Source organism: Mastomys coucha, unplaced genomic scaffold, assembly GCF_008632895.1.
Source record: "Mastomys coucha isolate ucsf_1 unplaced genomic scaffold, UCSF_Mcou_1 pScaffold12, whole genome shotgun sequence".
NCBI lineage: Eukaryota > Metazoa > Chordata > Mammalia > Rodentia > Muridae > Mastomys > Mastomys coucha.
The window spans coordinates 91007757-91015874 of NW_022196894.1; positions in this window are offsets into that span (position 1 = coordinate 91007757).

Below are 8118 nucleotides of genomic sequence, written 5' to 3' on the forward strand. Positions count from 1 at the left end.
CACATAGTTAGATGTTATGCCAAGCACAGTAGTGTTTTAAAATAGATGCTCGAATTTAATATCTCATCCACTTGAGACATTGTCAAATGTTGAGCCCCTCTGTGGAGACCAGTCCAGAGAAAACACCCTTCCCATCTCTAGGAGAGTCGGGAGCATAACTGCACCTGTGGGAAACTGAGGCTAGGTGGCCATGCTTCAGAAAGGCCCTGGCTTCCTGCAATACTCTGCTGTATTGTAGGCATCTCCACTTATGTGGTATCAGAGTTAGTAGTGTCCCAGTTTAGAGCAGTTCCTACTTACCCATAAGAGATATCTTCCAAGGGGACAAGACAACACAATTTTAATAAATTGGGGTGGTAAAAGTTAACCACAAAATCTAATAATGTAGGATGATCGTTACCAATGTAGCAAAAATCATCGGAATGAATGCCCTCTTCCTCCCCTTCCCTCCTCTCCTAAATAGCTTACATCACTAGACTCAACCTTTTTCAGACCGCAGTTGACCGTGGTTGACCATGCATAACAGTTACCACAGAAAGTGAGATCACAGATAGGAGGTGGGAGCTGACTTAACAGAAAGAGCAAGAAATCAGAATCCCATCAGAAGATCACCAGCCATGGGACTAGGGTGGGACAGAAGCAGCCCTAGGCTTCAGTGTCCATGTGTTACATTTAATAATGTATTAATAATAATAATTAATAATAGTAAAACATTAAATGATGATGGTGATTCGTCTGCCTTATCTTTTCCTCCTTTTCCATCCCTTCTTCTACTGATCCTCTTCCACCCATCCCACCCTCTCTTCATTCCCTCCTCCTCCTCTTCCTCTTTTCCCTTCTCTTGCTCTTATTTCTTCTCCTCCTTCTTCTAAGGCCAGCTTTGAACTCATGCATTCCCCTGGCCTCGGCACCTGGATGATGTGATTTTAGGTATGAACCAACATATCTAACTCAACGTCTCTTAAACTCTGATATTGGTAATTATGACAATGCCTTATGTATAAATAAACATGTCTAAAATACCACTGGCATAATAACTAAGACTAGAATAATTGTAAAGTTTATTGGTTTTTATTTTCAATCATCTTGCATATTGCCAAAGTAGCAGTGAGAATGTATAGATATGCTGTGACTTGAAATTACGTCCTGGTCAGTAGCCCCCGTGGGTGTGCCTCTGTGACGTCAGATAGACAAGACCTGGTACTAGAATAGCTGTGAAACACGGATCCCAACTAAACTGCCACACCACACTGTAACCTCAATTCAAGTTCCATTAAAATCTCCCAAATACTTCACTTGGCTCCTCTTACTCAGCATTGGAAAGGTACATCAAAATCCAAACACAGATTTTATTGTTTGTTACTTTGGTCAAAATTTGTCAAAGATACTGAGGACTGGCAGCAGAGGCAAGCCATCAGGTGGGCGCTCCAGCAAGCTTTGATCAGTTAGTGATGATTACATTCTGAGCTCTAAATTATGTGTTCAAAGCCTCCTGCTCTTTCCACATAACAGAGTTCTTCCTTCCTTCCTTCCTGGCTGGAGTGTCCCTGGGTGTACAGACAGAACCTCCAAGGAATGACAGAAGTCCTTAGGAGATGTCTCCAGTGTATATGATTTTGTAAGAATTAGGAGACTCAACACATAAACACACCCATAAGTTGATCTCATCACGTAGGACAGTGAACACTCCACGTGAATTCTTAACCTGTGCATCTGCGAAGGCTTCCCCTCTTCCTGTAATGCTGTAATTTGGTGGCTGCAAAGACTCAGGCTGTCCCTGGTACATTCCAATTGGGCCTTGCTTGCATACTGCACATTGGCTGAAAACTGACCTTCACCATAAGAATGTTTTCGCTAAATTAAATTCACTTAAGAGCAAAGATGCAAGGCTTGTTAGTACCCTGACAAATTATTTTCAGGATATAAGAAGGAACCAGGCTTGAGGTACATCCAAGTGGCAAACCTGCAGTAATTCATGCTCATGTCTGCTGTCAGCTATTGCTACCCAGAGTTCCACATTGCATCCTGTGCCGTGGTGGGCAAGGTAATGAAGCGTTAAGTCTGGCCAGGGCTGAAGGACAGCCCTGTCTCGGCTTCATGCCAACCAGGGAACATATATCAGGGCAAAGTAATAGTGGAACTGCTGGTATGCTTTCTCAGCAATCACCACAGGTGACCTTATGATCTAAATTACTGTGAGTATCTGCATACCCCACTATGTTATCTTGAGTTGTGCCTTGTGGACATAAAATATATCTTTCGTTTATATATGTACAATGTGTGTTCATGCATGTAGAAGTGCATATGTATGTGTGCATGTAGTTGTGGGGGACAGAGGACAACCCCAGGAATTATCACTAACACTGGCCTCCTCCTCTGACTCAGGAGCCCTACCCTGAGTACCACAGCACTGGAGTCATGGCCTCTCAGAGAACTTACAGTAAGACATCTGAAAGTTGTCATGGTCATTTCCCAAAAACATTATTGCTCTATTTGTGATATGGACATATGCTCTGGTGTACATGTGGGGTGAAAGCACTTATTGGGATGTAGGTAGCCTCATACCAAGGTAACAGATCAAATGCTAGTATCATTTCTGAGTGCCATTTGCATTGTTTTTGAAACAGGATCTCTTGCTGACCTAGAACCCAGTTCTTTGGGTGGCCATTTTAGTCCAGATGGTCCTCCTGCCTTCCAAGCACCAGGAGTGAAGCACGCATGCCCACACTAAGATTTATTTATGTGGGATTGGGGGGATTGAACTCAGGTCTTCATGTTTAAAAGTCGAGTCCTTTGCCAACTGAAGCCCAGTATCGAAGCAGTCATTCTAGGTTTTCACTTTTTCTTATTTTCTAAGTGGGTGTGTACAATTAGGATCTCAATGATAAAAGACAAAGTGAATCACCTTCCAGAATGTTCTTAAGTCACTTGACACTCAACATATCTTGGTGCATGTCTTAGTTAGGATTTTACTGCTGTAAACAGATACCATGACCAAGTCAAGTCTTATAAAGGATGAGGCTGGCTTATAGGTTCTGAGGTTCAGTCTATCATAATCAAGGCAGGAGCATGGCAGTGTCCAAGCAGACATAGGGCTGGAAGAGCTGAGAGTTCCACCTCTGGTTCTGAAGGCAGCTAGCAGAAGACTGGCGTCCAGGCAACTAGAATGAGGGTATTAAAGCCCACAATGACACAGCTACTCTAACAAGGCTGTACCTCCGAATAGTGCCACTCCTTGGGCCAAGTATATCCAAACCATCAAAGTACACAAGTATTGCTGTGATCAAATAGATTTAAAAGAAATTTAAGGAAGAAGAGTGGTTATTTTGGCTCCTAGTTTGAAGGTACAGCCCATCATAGCAAGGAAGGTAAATCGGTAGGAATGTGAAGTGGCTGGTCACATCACATGCACAGTCAGGAAGCAGAGAGATGACTGTTGGTGCTCAGGTACTTGGTCCTTCTTCTCATTCCAGGCTATCAGCCAAGGGCTGGTCCTGCTCTCATTCAGGTGGAGTCTCTCTGTCCTTAATTAAGCCTTCCAGGAAACATCCTCAGAGACACACCCAGAGAGGTGCCTCTCTGGGGTGATACTAAGTCAAGGTGACAATGAACATCAGCAGTGACAGGTGGCTACAAAGTTTTAAAGTAAATGTAACCAATCTTCAGCTGCCCCCACCTCTTCCTCTATGCCTTTTCCTTCGGCATCAGCCCCATTTTCCTACTTCCTCTCCTTCCTCCCTCATCCCCTTCCAGCGGTTTATTGTTCCTTTCATGAAAGTACCTTAGATGAGGATTTTTTTTTACACTTAGCATAAGCTGCAGTTAATGACCTGTTTATACATCTATTGTATATCAACTTCCACTACTAAAGCAAATTTCTGGTATACAAATTAAAAAAGAAAATGAAGAGCTATATCAAAAAGAGAGGAATTTTCCAACATTCCCGACTTAGAAATTACTTTCCCAATATGGAAGACCATGTTTAGATGACCTGATGATTCTCTCACTTATTCAGTCTCTTGACCAACAGTTGTGATACAATACCCAAGATAAGGCAAGCTGACCATGAGACATAAAGGAGAACCTCCCTGGTTGGAAGAACTCCCAGAAGCCTTCTGACAGAGGGCAGGATTAGTGCTAAGCCTTGGAATATACAAGTTAGGAGCCTGCTGTGTGTCACCCCTGGAAAATATTTACCAGTGCATCTAGAATAAATTGGAAGATCCTGGCCCGTGCTGGCCACCGGGGTTTGGATGCTACAGAGATTAAACTGGGGGTAATTGTAAGCATCACCTGGGTTATACCTGGAAAGCAGCCACCTCAGTGCAAGCTGTCTGTCCTGCAGCCTCAGGCCCCCTACAGCCAACAAGCACTGCCTCTGGGGAGCAAAAAACAGCTGCCTAGCATGTTCTCATTGGTCTATCACCTTCCAACATTCCCTGGATAATAGACAGACAGTTGATTGAGAGGCTCTAAGAGATGGAAGGATAATTGAGTCACTGAGAGGCATCTCATGGATATGTGGGGACCAGAGAAGTGAGCTGCAGTAGTCCCCACTTCCTTATTGAGCTCTCTTTCTCTGTCTGGTGCTAGAGTCTAAAGAATCTGTTGGGGGTCAAACTGTCATGAGTTCAACCAAATTTTCTGTTGAAGTTCTAAGCCCTGGACCCCAGAAGATAAATTGACTTGTAAACAAGACCAGCACAGATCTAATTAGTTCAGATGAGATCTAGGGGTGGAGCCCTTACCCAACGTGACTGGTGGACACTATAGTATAACCATTCACATAGTCACATGAAGACAGAGGGAGGGATGAAGACGATGTCTTCACAAGTCAAGGGGTGTCAAATATGACCAGAAACACTAGGAGCCTGGAGCAAGTCCTTCCTCATGATCCTGAGCGGGAATTTGTCCTGCACACAGCTGGAGCTCTTACCTATACATTTCTTTTGCTTAAGACTCTTAGTTTGTAATGCTTTCCTAGCATAGACCCCAGGACACTGATCTAGCATGGAGTTAAGTAAGATCCCTCTTCTGCACCATTCTCAAGCTATAAGGCTCTGGCTAGGCAGATGGGAGGACAGCAGGCCACTGTGCAGCGCTCGTGGAGCATTGTGAGGGAGGATTTTGGAGCCACTCTCTTGAAGGGTTAGTGGGAGTGATCTGGAAGGGAGAGTTTAGCTCCAGCTTTGCCATTTTCTGGGTGACCTTTATCCCCTCCAAGTCATTTCCTAACCCAGAAAAAACAACTATCCTTCACTTTGGGCCACTGGAGGCATGAGTTGGCATCGCAAAGTCCTTCTAAGAATGTCACTAAATCTGAAGAAAACTCCAAATCCTCCAAGTATCCTTCAAATCTTCTGGAAGAGCTTACTCTCAGCTCGTGTAGGGCACACGTGTAGGGCACACATGGGTCGTTGTCCACGGGTTCATTATATTAAGGCAGCACAGATCCAGTTTGACTTGAGCCTTTTTTCTGTGTGTCAAGGGAGGGTGGGGGTACAGGGTCAGACACTGCTGGCTCCTGAAGGGTGGGCCGTGCACTTGAAACCCCTTCAGCAGCATACAGATCCTCCCTTGTGGCTCTGGCTTATAAATACTGTTCTCTGTTAATCATTATTTTTAAGAGCTGGTTTCAGAATATCACCTGGTTGGCACTTCCAAGATTTTCTGTAGCACTAAAGAGCACTTTTGAAAATTACAACCCTCTTTCCACCACGCCACGAGAACATTCTCCTCCACAGTGATTACTGCCTTCTCTGAGGTTATGTGCTTCATGCAGGCATGTAGCTTAGTCTGCTTCCCTTGATGACCAGCTCCAGGAAGGCAAGACTGGCTGGTGGCTTTGATCACTACTACTGTACCCTCAGGGGTAAGTGACTGCGGAGATCTTCTGGTAGATCTTCTGACCCCTTCCAGGCACCTAGGTCAGTACTTGGCCCATGGTAAATGCTTACCCAGTGTCTGTTGAGTGAACATACGATGACCGTAACCTTGAAAATTTTAACCTCACTGAGAATAAAGTTAGGGTGCTGCCACAGTGGCTCAGCGGTTAAGAGCATAAAATTAGGGATTGAATAGTCCACAAACTGAAAGGACCTGATCAAGTTCACATGGAATAAAAGTAGAATACACATCCTTTGTCACAATAATCAACCTGCACAAACTTAAAAAGTAGAACAGCAGAAATAACTCCATAGAAATTTAGCACAGCAATTAGTATTGGTGACCATTTGGGCTCTGGGACTTTCACTCTCATACAGTGAAGTGGTGGGATTGTAGGATGGTTCCAACACGCCCTTCCTCCATGGGTTGACCCTTGGAGAAGCTCTTCCACTGAGTGCAGATAGAACCTGTCTGCTGGTGCTTAGATCACAGGTGGTGGCAAGGACACCTCAGCTGGGGTAAGCCTCAACTTATCAGGAGGCATATTTAAGACAGCCCGAGCCTCAGCCCAAGACCACAGAGAGTACAGTTTAGAGGAAGCAGCAGCAGCCAGGCAACAAATGATCTACAAGTGTGTCTTAGATGCTTTTTTCATCTTTGTCACTAAATATGTGACAATCAAGAGGAAGGAGGATGTTGTTCAGCCCCAGATGCATGCTGGGAGGAGCATGTAGCCAGAGCTCTAGCCTTGGTGCAGAACATTGCTACTCTCACATCTGGTAGACAGGGAACAGAGAGAGAGAGAGGGAGACAGAGAGACAGAGACAGAGACAGACAGAGAGACAGAGACAGACAGGAGACAGAGAGACTGTGTGTCTCAGGCCTGAAACAGGACTGGACTGCCTTTCACAAACTGGATCCTACTGCTCCCAGACAGACAGCAACTCCCCCAAGTGGTTTCTGAGGTCTCAAAGTGACACTGAAGTTTAAAAAGAGTTCAAGGCTATGAGAGCCCCAGTCAAGACGGGATCCACCCACTACTGCACATCAGGATGTGGCCTCAGCCTCAGCTGTTACATGGTCTCCTAGATTGTTAGAACAGTGTGCAATCTCTGAGGAGACAAGTGCCCCCTCTGGTTGGCAACTTTCCTTCTCCCCTCAAGATTCCTGGGAGAATTCCTTTGGTGTCCATTGCTTCTATATTCTGATAGTCAGATTGAGAGATGGGGCATCTTCATTCGTGTCAGGCCAACTCCATACAAAAGGTCTTGGTGTGAACAGTGGTAATGCAGTTGTGGCATTGTTACCTCATTAAATGTCTCCTTGTTGTGAATATGGAGGTTTAAAAAAAATCACACAGTACATTATGTACATATTACCATATTTTTTAGAAAAGGAAGGAACACATAAATGAAATTAAAAACATCACACTGCTCTACTCTTTGTAATGGCTAAAGGTATTCTTTTTACAACTCACACATTCAAAATCAATTTTAGTTTATTCAAAATATCCTTCAACTTAAAATTAAATTCTATCATGCTAAAATACTAAAAAGCACAGACTATCGAATAACTATAGAATCCCATTGACTCACATCATTCAAGGATTAGAAAAATTGATAGAAATTTGTAAGAAAGAAAAAAATGTTAAATCCCAGGAACCATCTTGAGCTTCAAAAGATAGAACAGGAAGTGCCACACCCTGGCCAGAGCAGCAGCAGCTCATCAACACAAGCCAGAGAACCTACTGGTGATTTGCATCAGCCCTGAAACTGCTCAGAGGGACCAAGACAAACATTCCACAGGGAAGGTGGCAGGCGGTTGGAAAAGGCAGGGAGAGGAAGCAGAGAAAACTAGCTACTTGTGGGATGGGAGTGGGGAGGGATGGAGGAAAGGGTGAAGGAGGGAGTCAAGGGAGGGAGGTGCAGATGGCCAGACCATAAAGAAAGGTGCTAGGAGGAGAGATGACATGGACTGTGAAGAGCTGCCATGCCCTAGTGGGCACTGAAGACCTTCCCAACTGTGCTGCCTTGGGGAAAAGGATGGTCAAATGTCTAACTTTATGGCTTGATTCCCTAGCCATGAAGCCCGGCTCTCCACCAGGCTATTCACTAACAAGCATATGGTAGAAGGCTCTGGAGAAAGAATCATTCAGCTGGTAAAGTGTTTGCCTCATAAGCATGAAGCTGATACATCAGAACCCACATAAAACACAATGTAGTGCAACACGCA